Source organism: Danio rerio, chromosome 4 (genome assembly GCF_049306965.1).
Source record: "Danio rerio strain Tuebingen ecotype United States chromosome 4, GRCz12tu, whole genome shotgun sequence".
Taxonomy (NCBI): Eukaryota; Metazoa; Chordata; class Actinopteri; order Cypriniformes; family Danionidae; genus Danio; species Danio rerio.
In genome coordinates, this window is record NC_133179.1 from 50,758,743 (window position 1) to 50,777,512 (window position 18,770).

Sequence of the window (18,770 nt, forward strand, 5' to 3'; positions counted from 1 at the left end):
AAACTGGGTCACGGTAATAATTATTTATTTACAGATTTTAATAACAACAACACAAATGAACAATTGTATTATATTGAAACAGAAGTATATTTTAAAGAAAATCAAACATCAATAAACAAACAAAAGAAAAAGCAATTCAAAAGAATTAAAAGGAAGTCCCCTCTGATTTTTGGCCCTTCCTTGGCGCCCACCATCTCTGTCTCTTGAATTCCTCAACCATGCTTTTATTGCTGATTCTATTTCACATGCCGTTGCTTTGCTGGATTTTGTTACAGCGTCTGAGAAAGAAAACAATTGAAATACAAATGTTAAAATCAATACAGAGTTGTTTAAGTTCTATGGACCCTTTTCACATTTTCGGGTTCCTTTGTAGCAGAAGTTATCATACTTGGATGAAGTGCAATGATTAGGAGAATACAACAAATATTTTGCATTTTAATTTGCTCTAATAATAAAAGAAAAACTTGATAGTGTTATCAAGACTTTCAAAAAAGCAAAACATAAACAAAATAAAATAGTGTGAGACAGATAATGGCAGCCAGAAGAGAACAATGTCAGATTTACTGTCCTGCCCATAGAAACTGCATTAGAAACACCTGACATGATCTCGAGCAGTAATTTTTTTTTTGTAGTTTGATGCACAGATGACATAATACAAAATATAGCTTTAGAACCGTACATACATTTTTTTAAAAATCTGACAAAAAAATAAAAAAAAAAGATTAAAGATGTTGATCACCGTTAAACGCATCATAACCTTTTTGTGAAAAGGGTTCATTTACTCTTACAAAAAAAAGTATTCTCAAGTAGATTATTAGTATACTCATTTTAAACTACAATTAAGAAAGTATAGAGTATATACAGTATACAGTTTGGTGAAAGCGTACTCACTCGTAGCCTAGTGGATAGAGAGTTAGACTTATGATTCAAAGGTTGCAGGATTGCATCTTGGCACCTCAAGGAATTGTGTGTGTATTATAAAAATATACTGGTGACATGGTGGTGCAGTGGGTAGCACAATCACCTCAAAGCAAGAATGTCGCTTGTTCGAGCCTCGGCTGGGTCAATTGGCATTTTTTTGTATAGTTCGCATGTTCATCCCGTGTTGGTGTGGGTTTCCTCCGGGTGCTCCGGTTTCCCCCACAAGTCCAAAGTCATGCGGTACAGGTGAATTGGGCAGGCTAAATTGTCCATAGTGTATGTGTGTGATTGAGTGTGTATGGGTGTTTCCCAGTGATGGGTTGTAGCTGGAAGGGCATCCGCTGCGTAAAACATATACTGGATAAGTTTGCGGTTCATTCCGCTGTGGCGACCACAGATTAATAAAGGGACTAAGCACAGAAGAAAATGAATGAATGAATAAATAAAAATATACTACCCATGAGTTCACTTGCAGTACAAATAAAAATGTCTTTGTGTACTAGTGTACTTTTTATATAACAGTGTGCCAATTTAGTCCCAAGAGGTATTCAAGTAGTACACTTACAATTATACTAGTAGTTAATACATGAAGTATTAATACTCTATTAAATCTGAGATTAGTTTTCGTTTAAAGGTTGTTTCTGGTTCTAAATTTTTAATGCTCAATAGAGCAAAACTATTATGATAATTGACAGGCTTGAAAATTAGGCAAATGGACTACAAAGCCCTTTCCAGATAGTACAGTTCACTTCTGGTAATGGCAGAAGACATATGGGCCAGCCGATTAGACACAGCAAGCCAATTATCGTGAGCTGTGGGTCTTTGTATGTGGGCCAGATGTGGCCCGTATGTCTTCTGCCATAACCAGAAGTGAGCCTTAGTTTGCCCAGATGTGGCCCAAAACTGTTGAGTTGAGTTGAGTTGAGTTGTTGTTTGCTGTATGTGGGCCTGAAGAATGTGGGGGATGTGGGGCTGGGCCAGATGTAATTTGCCATCTGGGTTGGATTTTAAAAAGACTCCAGAATAATGAATAGTGTTTCAATCTGTGAAAATTTTATTTGACAAATAAACATGTAAATGTTCCTATGCATGACTAGTAATTTTTTCTTTAGATTTCTTTTTTCACTCCTGTACAGAGGGTTATCATATAGAAACATTACATACTCTACCTATAACTGCTTTGCAGATCAGCATGCTTCCAAAGGCTTTTTTCTGGCCAGAACCCTTCCAGCACAGTTGCTGGGCCAGTAGGGTTGTCAGCATTTGGACCAGGATCCGTCTTGTATTGGTGCTTGGATTTGTACCCCCAACTGTTTCCAGATACTTTGTCTAAATTAAGATAAAGAAAGAAACTTACTTTTTTGTGAGGCGATAAAAGTTCTTAATTTTGCCCTGTTTTTTATTTTTTTATTTATGCAGTGGTTGTCAACCTCAGGGCGAAACGGGTAACTGGATGCATATGGCCCTGGCATGTAGGCACTTGATTGGCTGCCCTTTAAGATTTTAGAATAATTAAAAATATATATTAAATGTATAACTGTGTGCTCTTGAGCTGCCTGTATTGTTGTGCAATATTCTGAAAGTTATTTTAACAAGCTTTAGGAATTAGACACGCATATGTCTGTAATTACGCCTTCTCATTGGCACAGCAAAGACATCCTTCTGTCACTCTAAACATGTAAATTGTATGAATCTGTTTGGAGAAATTGTATGAAATTGTATGAATCTACAATTTTAAAAGAAAAGTATGAAAAACAATATGAAAACAATGTCTGTGTTAATTTTAAATATAAATATATATAAATAAATATATATATATGTGTGTGTGTGTGTGTGTGTGTGTGTGTGTGTGTATGGGTGATATTTTCTTGAATTACAAAAAATGTTTACATTTTTATAATCCTTTCTTTGTGTGCTCTTTCATGTGACAGATGAAAACATGTTTGACAGTTTATAAGACTATATCTTGCATAAAATGCAAGTGAGAAAGAGAAGGAAATGGTTAAATGCATCTTGAATTGTATAATTTCCTATATTTACATGATTTGTTAATGAATTCATGATAGAGAATTATGAGGCGGCTCCTTCCATCATACTTTACGCCTGCTCAAGGCATGATAGATCAGGCTTGATGAAAGACATAAATGACACATCACATGTTATTTCTGGGGGTTTTCACGCAGACCAAGTTATCATTTCTCAAATATTGCATCTGAAAGGTGCTTTTAATTACTAATATTCTACTGCAAGCTCTCAGTGGTGCAACATTAATATGACCGATATAGCTTATATTTTAGCATCTATTTCTGTAAATTAATAGTAAAACGTGCTGGATAAGTTGGCAGTTAAGTTGACCCTGATTAATAAAGGGATTGAGCCGAAAAGAAAAATGAATGAATGTGTAGGATCTAGTAACCAATTTAGACACAGAAACATGGTTGAGAATCACTGGCTTAGTCAATAATGACAGGTCTTTTTTTTAAATTCCAGATATTTAAAAATAATAATGATAATAATAAAACTATTTACCACTGCACTGTAGCAGGCCTCCTCCCTCAGCTTGTTCTCTAAACTGTCAAGGTCCTTTAGGTTTTCTAGTGGCAAATTTACACCCTCTGACAAATTTGCTGAGGTGCTTTGGTTTGTCAGTGCGAGTAGCAGTTGCTTGATGACAGCAACCTCTTCTTTTAGATGTTCCAGTTGTCTTATTATGTGACGCTCTGTTGCTGTTGAGAAAGAGAGAGTGATATATGCAAACAAGGGGACAATGAAATGTAAAGAAATTGTAAACTTAAAAAAAGAAAAAATAACATTAGCTACTGTTTACTATCATTCTACATAATTTACATACTTTAACTTTCAATATCCATGATAATAAATAATGATGATAATACTTAAAGAACTAAAATAATGCTTACGTGTAATTGTCTGTCGTGCCAATGGTGCAGGTGGTGCTGGGGGTGCAGGCCGGGGTGATGGTCCTGGTCGGGCTGGTGATGTCAGCTGAGAGGGTGGAGAGGGAGGAGAAGGTGGTACGGGTAGAGCGCGTTTGCGTCTTTTAGTTATGTCCTCTTCATCTGAAGACTGGCAAGGATTTGGGTATCGTGAATTTGGTCTGATGCAAATAAAAAGAAATAAAAAGTTACAAGCTAATTTCACCATAATAAAATTATTAACTTTGCTTTACTTCAATGGTTGTCAAATAGTTAATAAATAAAATGGAATGCATGAATGATTTTTTTGCTTAGTAATGCATGAATGCTTCCTCTAAATGCATTTTATTTAAAGGTGTCTTTCTTGACACTCAAAGTCACCATACAGGATACACCATACAGGATACACCATACAGGATGCATCATACAGTCAGTTCAAACAAAAACACAATAAAAGTCAATAGAATATAAACACATAGGCATACTAAATGGGCTCTATGTACAGCTAGTGTTTTCCAGCCAACGGTAAACTTCCTGTGAAAGCTTAATGTGACCATTTTTAACTTCATAAGGTTCCTTTTACAGCCTCAGTTAAATAGACTTAAGCATTCATTTAGTTGTTCTAGCTTAAAATGAGATGGCTAGTGCCATCTGGAACAGAAGGCGAGCACAGAAACTCCATTGAAACTACTGGGGTAAAATAAACTGTCATATTTTAAAGCCATTGCGGAGGATTCCTTTCTTATATCACTGCTGAGACTGGTTGAAATTAAATGCCCATATACCCTTATTAAAATAACGAAATTATATCATGTGCTGTGAAGGACTGATTAGTGTGCTCACTAAGTTTTTAATTTTGAAAAAAAAAAAAATTCTGGTTTTGTAAAATGAAATACAACATACTTACTTTGAATATTACACAAATTTTTATTCTGGAGAAAGTCTTATTTGTTTTAATTTAGGCTAAAATAAATGCAGTTTTTAAAAAACAACAACATTTTAAGGTCAATATTATTAGCCCCCCTAAGCAACATTTTTCTAATTGTCTAGAACAGGGGTCACCAATCTCGTTACTGGAGGTCCAGGGCCCTGCAGGGTTCAGCTCCAACTTGCCTCAACACACCTGCCTGGGTGTTTCAAGTATAACTAAGACCTTGATTACCTTGTTAAGGTGTGTTTAATTAGGGTTGGAGCTAAAATCTGCAGGACACCGGACCTCCAGGAACAAGTTTGGTGATCCCTGATCTAGAACAAATCACTGTTATACATTGACTTGTCTAATTAACATAGTTAAGGCTTTATATGTACTTTTAGCTGATTATTTAAAAAAACAATTCAAATATAAAAGTAATCAGTTATTATAAATGAGTTATTAAAACTGTTACATTTAAAATTTTTTGAAAACATCTTTCTTCCGTTAAACATAAATTAGGGGGTGGGGGTATCTGTCTGTCTATCTGTTTTATCTGTGCAGGCTCATAATCAATGAAAAGATACTCACTTTCTTTTGCGATGTACTTTTCCCACATTGCTGTCATTTTCAGAAGTAAGGCAAGTAGTTTTTCAGCTTTTTTTGCCTTTTGTCTGGCTTTCTCATAATCTGCTATAAAACATGAAATAAGCAGAATCAGGACACTGAGTTATAATGAACATTTGGGATTGGTGATTGAGTGTGAATGACGGCTTTAATGTCGCTGAATGGGAAATGACAGGAGAGGATGATTAGAATAACTTGGGCTATTGGGAGTATGCAGAGCTTGTCACTGATTCAAGCTTATAGCTGGATGGATGGAGGCAGGTAAATAACCAGGTGGCTAACCAGACCTTGGGTCCATTCTTTGTATGTGGATTACTCATCTAGCTGGATTTGGTTATTGATGATTTAGCACAATCAATCAAACTTTAAAATTTATTTGAGATTTGTTGTCATTGCAACATGTCTGGTAGCTCAAACCTGTTCAGGAAGCAGCACCTTATTTCATATAAACAGGATTAGATCAGCTCATTTCAAGCATACAGAAAATGCAGTTTGTAACAGCTGATATTTTCTTACAATAGTAAAATAGGTTATATATACTGTATTGGTTTGGGGAAAACAAGAAAACAGTAAAAACATTTTATAAAAATAAAAATCAAATTAGTAACTAATAATATTATTATTTGAATCAGACTGTTATGTTATCTACACAAAAATAAGGGTGCAAAAACCGTGATGGTGGTGATCCTTCTCAACGGCTTTAAAGAGAACATGTATGGTCTAATTTTAAGATACCAATATGGACTTTTTAGATACAAACACATACTTTTAAAAGGTACGGACCCAGTTTTAGTACAGTTTCTGTATGTTGATATGACTAATAATGCCATGACTAATATTCTTGTTTCTTTTAAAAGAAAAAATAAAGCAGTCCTGCACATGTTTTTACAGCTATAATATTTTAATGCTTCACAAAAGTAGGATACACCTTTTTGATATCAAAATGCTATTTAGTTATATCACCGGATTAAGAAACTACTATCATAAAATCCACTCTAAAAGTAAAGCTAAATAAATTGCTAATTACTCTTGACACCTGAAAGTGTAAAGCCTGCAGCCTACAACAGATGTTAAAAGTCATTGCGTATTATTTAACAAACTATGTACTGACAATTTTATCCCATTTTTGCATACATTTTATTTATTTATTTCATTTTTGCATACATGGATAATTGAATATTAATCTGATGATGTCATTACGCTGCTGTGCCGTCGGCCAATTGGTGCATTGCGGATCATGATTTTGAAGAACGATAGATGTGTGTCACAATAATCACAAGCAATCTCACGAATTATTATATCATTTAATTTAATCTGATTCGCGAGCTTTTTTTAAGAGGAAATCCTGTTTTAGTTCAAGTCGTTTTTTTAACGCAGGCTACAGTTTCATTTTCAGATATTTGGCTTGAGGCAAACAAGCTCGCAGGCTGCACTGAAGAGAATTAGAAGTAAGTAGGCCTAAATACATTTTTGGCTGCTGCTGTAGGCTATTATTATAATGCAATATTGTCAATAGATGATAAATTCTAGCACAGCTTCACCTAATTTATTATTGAATTGTTCATTATCGTAACTTCTAGTTTAAATAGGAGAACAACACCAACACATTTTGAATGTTCATGCGTTGACTAAAACGTATTTGATCGTGCCTTTTGTCTGCGGAGGCTCTGGATCAGCTGTCAGATTAGCTATCTCAGCGTACGTTCGACACCGCAGTAAAGTTAGTTTGATGTTTGACATTCATTAGACATTCGGTTTCAAACCAAGTAAAATCTTTGCTCCTTTTAAAATTTGAGCCAAGAATATGTCAGATGAACATAAATATGTGCCCTTTATGCTGCACAAGGCTTAATTTCTCAATTAAACAATAATTAACCATTCAAATGAATTAAACAATTCAACCACATGAAATTATACAACAAAACCAGGACCAAAATGTTCAGAGAAACATCCTAGTTATTGCACAAGACTCTGTTTTTGAAATAAGCCCTTTATTTATTTTATAATCATTTTAAAATCCATATTTTCAGTACATTAGATGCACTGTTAACACTTAAATAAATTAAACTCTGACACCATTTGAGATAAAAGATTCAAATCAACTCTAAAATATTATTCTCTATAATTCACAAGCTTTGTTTTGTAGAGTTATGCCTTTGTTGATTTTATATATAGTACTGAATCCATATATTCAGTACATTGGATACACCTTAAACACTTAAATGAATAAAGAATAAATTTTAGAAATTCTAGAATTCAAGAAATTTTTAGAGTTGATTTGAATCTTTTATCTCAAATGGCGTCAGTTTAATTAATTTAAGTGTTTACAGTGTATTGGATGTACTGAAGATTTGGATTCAGTAGTGTATATAAAATCAACAAAGGGATAACTTTGAAAAGCAAAGCTTGTGGATTATAGAGAATACTATTCAGACATTTTTAGAGTTGATTTGATTATTTTATCTTAAATGGCATCAGAGTTTAATTTCTAATTTACTTTTATCATTTTTACATTCAAAGTTATCTTAAAACTATTATAAAACTGATAAAGTGCTAATTCCAAAAACAGAGTCTTGTGCAATAACCAGGATGTTTCTCTGAACATTTTGGTGCTGGTTTTGTTGTATAATTTAATATAGTTAAATTGTTTAATTCAATCGAATGGTTAATTTTTTTTATTTATTTAATAGAGAAATTAAGCCTTGTACAACATAAAATGCACATTTATGTCTTTCTGATGTATTTTTGGCTTAAACTATAACTGGAGCAAAGAATTTAATTGGTTTGAAAATGAATGTCGAATGAGTGTTGCTCCTAATTAAGCTGCATTAATTGGTAGGCATTCACGCTGCAACATATAGGATAAGACATTTTTTGAGCATTTTGGTAACTAATGCACGATCGTCTCAATATAATAGCTCTTTCCTTTGACTAACAGGCGTTTGCAGGTTGTATTGATGGAGTTTAGTTAATGAGTCACTGGTCATTCACATGTTTATTTGTACCAGTAGAAGGGTTGTGTGTCAATTTGTAGTACTATTCTAATAAGTGTTGTGAAGACAAGCGTATTTATAATGTTTATCCTTATTTTTAGAAGCTGACGTTGGTAATTGTACGATGCAGAGAGTCTAGTAATATCCATGTTTAATATGCATTCAAAATTGACGTCTTTTTGGTTTCACTGTAACACAGAAGAGATTAGCTTTATTTTTCAATGAGACTTTCTTGGCAGAAATCACAATTTGATTATTTGCTGTAGATTGACTTATAATTTATTAAGTCACATTGAAATAAAGGGTTACAAAATAATTCCCAATCCTGCAAGAGAGAGTAATATCCGGTACCATGTGTCAAACAGTTTGATTGATGACTGCCACGCCCCTTTTAGGGCGGGGCTTTCGGTGTAAACCCCGCCCCTTTCCGTTAATTAGATTCTTATCAGTTGAATTAAATTAATAATTCCGGTAATCAGATTCTTATCAGTTGAATTAAATTAATAATTCCGGTAATTAGATTCTTATCATTTTAATTAAATTAATAATTCCGTTAATTAGATTCTTATCAATTGAATAAAATTAATAATTCCGTTATTATCACATTAAAATGAGATATTTTAATATTATGAAATAGATTTTAATGAAATAAATAATATCAACCGTTATTAAATCTATATTATTTAATATTGTACAGTATTATATTTTAATTATTGTAATAAATTCAGTTATTATAAATATACAATATTATATTGTCATTATTGTTTTAAATTATGTTAATGTAATTAACTAGTGTTAATATATTATGTTAGAATTAATAAACTGTGGTATATGCACCGCTGTGTTGCCTTTGCTCTGATGTGGTCAGAACAATGACTGTAAAAAATATGGACGACGCGACAGCCCTTTTTCCCATTGAACGCCTTGAGGGCAAAACGCCTGCTTGACGGGCACAAACTGTCGCAAAAGACTGCTGAAATTGGAGCCAGACATGCGCAGAAGGATTGTCTGATGGAGCCAGAGGAGGAGCCGCGAAAATGAGCAGAGTCGAGCTTCCAATCAAACGCTTTATGTAAAATCAACTACGCCCCCCGAACTTCTCAGCATGCGTTTGCTGTCATATCAACACAAATGGATGTAATAACGTTAACAAATATGAGGGTTTTATATATTCAATCGCGCCAGCTCCAGGCCGCAGCGCATAACTTACTCGCGGCGTCGCGGGGTGATTCCGGCTCGCATGCGGCAGCGCCTGCTCGCTCGGCCGCCGCATCAGGCTCGATTGACTCGGACTGGAATCGGGCAGTGAGTCCAGGCATCCGGAGTAGGTCCAGCAGAGGTAACATTAGTCAGTCTGAGCTCTAAGAGATAAGTCTCCGGCAGGCGAGAATCTAGCCGGAACTGTGTTTTGCTATCTGGGTGGCTAGGCGTGTATCAGCAAACTAATAAAGCCCGAAAAAAGCCCTGAACTTAGCGAATAAACAGTGTTCCACCAGGATCATGTATGTCAGAAACTATAGTTTACTGCTGAACTCATTTTGTCATGGTAAAATAACACAGAAATCGAATAATAACATTTCAGTCTACTTCAGTCTCCTGCCGAAGCTCAGACGCCGCGCTTTGAGAAACTGTCAATCACAGCTGTGTATCACGATGACACGCCCAGCATTAAATTACTGCTAAAAACAAACTGTTTACAAAAATGAAGATCTGCACCTATTTCAGCACAATAACCAGTGCCTTAATCGACCAGAACTATCTTTCGGGACATTTTATTGCAAGTGTAATATTTTTTTTTATTTGGGCTCAAGTCTCCTTCATTAACACGGAGGAGGCGGGCTTTATGACTTGTACTGCAGCCAGCCCCCAGGGGGCGATCTAACGGCCGAAACCTTCACTCAAACGTAGGCTTGCGGCACACTTGGGTCAGAACTGCGTGTCTGTGTATGTGTGTGCGTCTCTCCGGCTCGGGTGTGGGTGTGTCGAGCGGGCGGGTGTGTCGAGCCACTGCGTGGCTGTGTGTGCGGGAAATTTGAACCGGTTGAAGCGTGCTTGAGAAAGATAAAAGACATCTGATGACTTTTACAGCGTATGCGTGTATCTGATAAGCGAACATTATGACATCGGTTGTTAAATAAACGCAAACGTCCGTTTACATGGTTATCGTTCAGTCCGGCTCTTTCCGGTTGTATAAGCGTGAGACTGTGTGTTTTTATATCTGTTTGCGCCTCTCTGGTAGGACTGTGGGTCTGGGCAGTGGCTCTGGCTGTGTGTCTGTCTGTGTCTATCATGGTGTGTGTGAGTGATGATAAGGAAAACTTATCAATAGACAACACCACGTCAACTGTTTGTGAAAGATTAATATCAGATATGGAACATATATCTGTATGTATGTGACTGTATGTAGTTGGTGTCTCCTACTTAATGCTATATGTTGTTAGGTGATTAGAAAGTGTGCTGATATTGCATATCTTTATGTTCACATGCAGCCAACTGTGTGTGTGTGTGTGTGTGTGTGTGTGCGTGTGTGTGTGTGTGTGTGTGTGTGTGTGTGTGTGTGTGTGTGTGTGTGTGTGTGTGTGCACTTTTGGGTCTGGGTTTTGTCTACTTGAAGTCACGACACAGTATTTAATGAATTTGCCTTTATTATTGCTCATTAATAGGTTATGTTGTTTTTCACATTATTACTACATTAAACCAATAAAAATTTTAAGACAGACAAAAGAGCATCAGTCATATCATTTTAATATATCAATGTTGAAACTATCAAATTAGAATATGTTTACAATAGTAATCTATTAAATAGCAAATCTCAATCTGTATTGACGACAAATTGTCACACCTTGTAAAACAATTTAATCTAAAAATGTAGTTCTATACTGTTGGTTGAAAATCACAGATGTAAATTCAAGTTGTCTTTGTGATTAATGAAAAACTGAATGATTTTCTTTTGACTAACACATTTTCAATATATTTACAAGTATGTTCTGTAATTTATGGCACACATTGTAGTACGAATAATCTAAAAAACTTAATGTTTTTTCATCACTGGTGTAGATTTGAAAATAAACATAAAATATTTACTATAAGAACTTATCAGTCTTTAGACAGTATTGATATTTCTGTTTCAAAAAGTCAACAAAATGTATGTATTACTCGTAGTAATTGTGAAACTCACAATTCAAGCCATGTATCTTAGTTATGGAATTTTGGTATTTCAAACTGATTTGAATGAATTAAAAATACTTGATATTATAAAGAGAAATAGATTATTTCAAATATTAAACAAAAATATAAACAAACATTTATTTTCAGTTTTATCTAAAAACAGTACAGCTCTGGCCCCCAGTTAACTTTACTTAATGTTGAACAGTTAATATGTATTAGTTTAACTACTGGATGCAGCATTTATACAGTATGTTCACATAACAGTGACAAGTCAAGTAAGTCTACAAATTTTTCAAAATTAGTCAAGTTTACAAGTAGTTCTTGAAAGTAGACTGAGCAAATGATGCTTTTCATTGACCATTAGATTTAGATGAGTCAAGATTATTGACACTACCCAAATTTTGTAGTGAGTGTATGTTTCTTTAAACTGAATGTTTTTCATTGACATACACATTTTCAAATGAACAATCTAAAATTTAACTGAATGTTTTTCACTCAGGATATAAAACGTTATCATACGGAAAAGTGGTGTTTAAAATACTATTGATTAAACTTAACGCATGACTAGAGTTTTGTTTTTACAAACAATAGCATTGAAATAATTCAAGCTTATGATTTTGCACTCTGATGCACTTTCAACACAAAATGTAAGCTTTTTATGTATGTGCTAAAAATCCGTAATTTTGCGCCACTGTCAGAGTTCGTATGTTACAAAGCATACTTGCTTTTAAAACTGTCGGTTCACCAAATTTACTTAATGTTGTTCCCTTTCTTCTGGAGTTTTTAAGAACATCAATGTTTCATTTAAGGAAAAAAAATGTGATGTTTTGAAATACAATGGTTACATCAATATGGTCCAATGGTTAGAATTTCTGGGTTTCATAATATGGGGATTTTTAACCTCTAATGTGTCCCAAGTAACATTAATTACAACACTCAGCTACAGTTATTTGTATCGTAGTTGAATGCTACACGCAATACTGTCAACAAAGCACATCAATATCAAAGAGTAAACACATTTTAATTTAAGAATACTTTGCAGTAAACTTTAATAAGTTTATTTTATCAACCCTCGAATGCAGAATGTTTTTGAAACATTTCAGTATATTTTACTACCACTGTCATCCCACCAAATGATTTGAACTAATTCAAGCAGCCATTTTCTGCTGCACTTTTTAACACAAAATGCCTTTGCAAACTTTTTGCATATACGTTACAAGTCTGTAATTTTACACAACTCTCATAGCATCTGTTATGAAGCAAACAGTAAAAGTCGTAATAACCATTTCTACTGCCAATTATCTATTGTTGTCTAATTCTGCATAATATTTTTTTTTTACGAGAACTATGAATCTACAAAACTAAATTGAATACTTGCCACTAAGTCCGCATTAATATGTTTTTGCAACAGTGTCTAATGTACAGTGTATTAGAAATATTTTCTTTTCAGCTGTCGTGAAAGTTTGAGTTTTAAATGTTTTGGATTTAAACCGGTGACAACCAACAATATTATGTATACCTTTTGTTCATACACTTTTTCAAATGAATGAAAAATTATGAAATTGTACGTCAGTACTTCTAGATTTAAAACTAAATTGGGCGACAATTTTTAGGTTGTCTTTCCAAACTGACTACAAAACCGTTACACATGAGAAGTGTCTGTTATTGGGTTGTCTTAAATGCGACCAAATTTATTAAATGATCTACAGTTTATACCTTTTTGCTTCAAACAAGTAACCAGTCCTTGACACGCTATGCAACATTTTTAATTGTCTAAATATGTAAATATTCATTTGGCATAAATACAGGACTTTAATAAATGTCGACAATGCTTCTATTTTTTGTTTCACACTGTCATGTTTAGCATCTAGCTCATTTTCTAACTATTTACAGTACAGGCATAGACACTTTTTAGAACAAGCAATAGGTCATTTATACCGCTAGACTTTGAATGCACCAATTAACACTTGGCCAATCTTGCGACTTTACTTTAAGTTAATATTTTGTATGTAAACCTGATCCTGTAAATTTAATCCAAAATTTAAAAATGACTAGGTTGGGTAATGAAACGCCAAGTAGGTTATTTTTTCTTTAGAAATACTTGTAGAATTGAAAATCTACTTAGTTACATTAAAACATTTTACTTGTTTAACACAAAATAATAAGTTCACTTAAGCTGAAAAACGTTTTATTTCAAGCACATATACACTGAATTGAGTCAAAGCTGGTTAACGGAGCAGTATAAATGGCTGTAGATCAGCTCTACATGGGCCATGAATGTAATATTAATAGATTATTTGTGTCTTTTTCTAAATAGTATAGCTCATGAGGTGATTACAAAATGAAGTGCATATCTATATATTCACAGGCAATGGAATATGAGCTTATGTATGGTTGTTTGTTTATTTGTCTTTGTTCTACATAAGAAAATGTTTAATTAAAACTCATGATTATTCCACTTTATTTAAATGTAAAGCAATAAATAAAATTATACAAATATTTGGATGCCTACTGTTTAGGCTATCCTACATTAAAATAGATGTTTTAATCTAAACTGAATAGTCTGAGTTGGTTATTAGAGTTTGATGACTCAACACTAATAACCTTAATGATACATCATACATGAAGATTTTTAATGGTCAGATTGTTATGAAGTTAACAAACACTTAATATGAATTAAGATACATATAAGTTTAAATAATATAAGTTAAACATTATTTTGGTAAATAACCAACATTATTTAACAGTTGTTTCAATATATAAAAAACTACACTGAATTATTTTTAGGTATAACCATAAATAAAGTTTAAAACTTTAAAATTATAATACTTTATTTGTATAATCAACTCTTTATTGTTCACTATCATTATATATAATATGTAAACATGTTGTATTTAACATTATTAATACATATTGTGTTTTAGAATAGAATCAATCATAATATTACAGTATCATACTTTTTGTCTATTAAAGTAAATTATACGTTTTCAATATTAATCCAGTGAATGCCATATCTTAAGTTGTAATAACAACATTTTAGCTTATAGTTGTAACTTTTATTTTGAGACTTAGGCCTAACAAGAACAAGGTCTTAGGCCTAAGTCACGAGCCAACAACAATTCACTGTTTTGGTTCACTAGCCCTTGAGGAAACCCTCTGAGATGTATGAAACAACACATGACACTGACGATAAGAAAGCAATACATTTGGCAGTCGTGATAGGGAACATATTGCTATACCATCTTGCAAAGAAAGTTAAAAAAAAAAACTTGAAATGCTTAAAAACAGCATGCGTGATGTTGACAATATTCTTTAATGCCTACTAAAACTTTTTATTAGAAGTTTAAAACCTTTTCAACTTCTACTCTAAACCTGAACATTCTAAGTTCAGCCTTTTCAAAACAAACTTACTTTAAATCAATGGGTATTATACATGATGTGATCCGACACAGGGTCATTAATTATTATCTTGCTTTACATTTCCTTAACTCAAGAGTCAAGCTACAAAATAAGACATTTAAAACACTAAGTACTAAACCAAAGTCAGAAAACATATCCTCTTTTTCTAATAGACAAAACACTTTTTAAAATTATTCTACTTGAGCTGTTAATGTACTGTAAGTTTATTTTTATTGAATCCATTACAAACTTCTTCTACAAATATACCAATCGGCTCTGTTGTGCGTAAGCATCTAATAATTTAAAGATCTTTTCTAAAAGAAATAAAAAATAGTTGTTCTTCTGATATTGTCAGAACATCCCTGCGGTTGCAGAGCAAATGCATTTACTTGAATTAGGGCTACACACTTTGTAAAAATACAAAGTAATAAATAAAATTTAAATAAAATTTAAATGTATCAATTAAGCTGATAATTAATAAATATACATGAAACTTAATTTTCAAAATGTACATAACTTTATCCTTTAAAGTATTTCACGAGAACCCTGCCACTGTAAAATTGTTTACAGCATATAAAAAAAGAGACATACAGCTTCAATTCAAACTACATAAATTTGCTTATCTAATAGATCAACTTTTTTTTTTTGTTTTGTTTTTTTGTAACTGCCATGGTCTTTATTTACAATATTGCTGTTTTCAAAAAAACAATTATCATACTTTCATAGTAAAATCATAGTACATAGTAAAATCATGCTTGATGAATTTAGAAAAATATGACCATATACAACTTTCCATGAACATGATTAAATTTTATTGTGACATTTTTAGACTGGTCTTTAATATAGTTACAAGATGTAAGGTACTCGAACAATGATAGGTGATTGCTGTACTTAAGGTCTACTTTTGTGATTTGTAACCTTCTTGAGTACAATTAAAATTATTGTTTAGTTTTACTTCATTACTTTAAAAAATATAGTACTTTTTACAACTTCCAATTTTATTTACAGTCAAAAAGCTTTGATTCTTTAGAAGTCATGTCCCGTCACATCGAGCTCCACAATACTCATCAACCCCAGTAAGTCTGCTATCAGTACACTTCTGTTAAGCTGTTAAGAAAATATACATTCAGTCTGTTACCTGCGTACACATCCACAAAATTTAAATTAGATGCTGCACTAAAATAAACTTAAACCTGACTTAAGTATATTTAAACTTATAAAAACAGAAAGGGTTTAGTTATTTGTCATATGCTTGTTCATTGTTATACGTGCACAATGTTATTACAGTACGTGTTCTAAATACATTTGGTTTGTAGTTTTTTTTTTTACTCCTTTTGATTGATTGGATAATTCAACATACTGCATGCCCACATTATTTTTCATATAATGTTACAGACACAAGTATTAAGATAGATAATAAATTAGTTTGAGTCGACTTAACTGAAATTAATTACTGCGAAAAATCCTAAATTGTCAATGAACATGTCAAATGTCAAATTTTTATAAAAGATGGTAATCTTATAATTACACAAATATAATTGTTTACTGCAGTGAAAAAAATAATTAGATGAAAACACAAGAGTATACAGCTAGACAAAAGGCCTGTATACTTCAAAAGAGTCAACAATTATCTATCTTGAGATGCCATGTTTTGAAATTCTAAATTTGGTATATTTTAATTGTAACTAAATTGTACTACAGCATAATCTCTAGGGTATTTAATGTACTTTTATGTATACAAGTATACTTTGACAATAAGTTCATTACATGTTTGATTAATGTTTGAAGCTAACATTATTTTTATGACAAATAAATTATGAAAATTTTAAAAACCCACAAGTAATTTAATATTGTACTTATTTTGTTAAAAATTGCTCAGTGGTTACTTCAGCTGTTTCCAAAATGGCTTCTACAAATAGCATGTCATGTTTTCAATAACAAACTATCCCTAGTGGTACATGCTATGTGCACTACTAGTTAACTAAGGCTATACTAGCAGTACTCTTGCAAGTGTACTTTCAAGATACTAGAGCACTATGGATACTACAGTTTATGATTAGAAATTAAATCGCTAAACAGGTTGGACCTGTGCTCCAAGTGTTGAAGCATCGAGCACACAGCACCGACAGGTGTTTGTGGGTGGTGTGTGTTTGTATGAGCACATGATGGTTTAAATGCTGTCATAAATGCATCATTACATCACATCATTCCATCACAACCTATTTATTTACTACAAGTTAAAGTGAACTACTATTCTTATAAGTTGACAGGATGTACAAATAAAAATGGTATATTTAGCTGTGTGTTTAATGTCTACTACTGTGACACTTGAAATTATACCTTTACAGTATACTATACTGAAAAGAACACAGTAAACATGGAAATCTTGACTTTTTTGTTTTGACCCTGCAAAAGGCTTGACTTTATCAAATCAACATCTGCACAAGTTAATTCATGGGTTTTACAACTTCAGGCATGATGAATAATTTATATTTAGTGCCTGTAGCTTGATAGTTAAATACAATTAAACACAGACGGTTCTAAAGTAGGATAAAGCGTTGTATGTCATTCATTAATGCTGTGTTGTGAGAGTTTTTAAAGTTTAAACAACAATCTATGAATTAAATCTTGCTGTTTTTTTTACTATAACACAAGTACTATTTAAATCTAGCACACTTTGTTTTACTCAGTATGTTAACATTCAAATGATTATACCTTTATATGTGCACAATTTTCACCACATTGTTTAATCTTACACTTGAGTAGCATTTTGAGTAATTTTTAGACCTCTGAACACAAACATGACATACGAGACTAGTTGTTTTCTACTATATACTCATTTATTACACTTGAAATGTCACACTTATAGTTAATAATACATGTCTTAGACAAATAATGTCATAGACCTAATTCTCACTGTACATAGTACAATTAGTCAGTTATTTGTAAGTTGTATGCTTACATGCTGCACCTTAAAATATTATAGATTTACAGCAAAACAAAAGGTTTGCCCCAGGAATCGGTTGCATGCAGTTCTTTGCCGACTGTCTGCTTTTAAAAAACAGATATGTACTTTTGTATATTTTTACCACTTTTACAATGTTGCATCAAAGTTGCAGAATAATGAATAAAAAACACTTTAATATTTCAATTAGTGGAAATATTCCACAATCACAAACAAACAAGGCAGAGGCGACAGCTTTACATACCCTCACAGATTTAAAATGGCTAAATATGCTAAATAAAATGCTAAATATTCAATTAGCACAATCAGTAGCTTTAACTATTTAACAAGATGTCAAGCACATGATGTTTAACTAAATTTATAAGCTTGTAATTTCAATTTTATTATAAGTATTTCACTAAAATTATAGGTCTAAAAATAGATTTAGTGTCACATAACATAACAATAAAACAAAAATACTTGTGCAAACAGTTTTTGTAAAGTTTGTGTCAAATTGGGAAATGTTGGTACTCGTAGATTATTTATATTATAGTGATGCTAAAGTGTATGTTTATATATCACCAGAACGTATAAACCATAGCTTTAACTTCTTTATGTTTTAACAGATCCAATTTTAGTAGGCCTAGATTTTTAACCAAACTCGACTTCTTAAAATATTTTTAATCTAATAACCAATTATGGATAACGTCTCTTAAACTTTTTCTCTTTCTTTACCTCAAAGGCATTGTAATAAGTTATATGGGATATTTCATAAATGTAATTGTATTTTCTTACATGTATATTTCACTTAAAATAAATAGTGTCTTGTATCGTTACATTTTTAATTCCAAAACAAATATGTAAGTGTAGATGTA

At 32.6% G+C, this 18,770-nt stretch overlaps 1 long non-coding RNA gene across 1 annotated transcript; it reads right to left on the bottom strand.

Annotated features, from left to right (window-relative positions):
* Window positions 1-9: 9 nt before the first annotated feature.
* Window positions 10-7,257, bottom strand: LOC141381717 (uncharacterized). The gene is made up of 5 exons (XR_012402345.1): window positions 5,356-7,257; window positions 3,840-4,036; window positions 3,451-3,647; window positions 2,091-2,250; window positions 10-278 (listed from the first exon to the last, which is right to left on the bottom strand). It is a non-coding gene; the product is annotated as an uncharacterized lncRNA (long non-coding RNA).
* Between the last annotated feature and the right edge of the window lie 11,513 nt (window positions 7,258-18,770).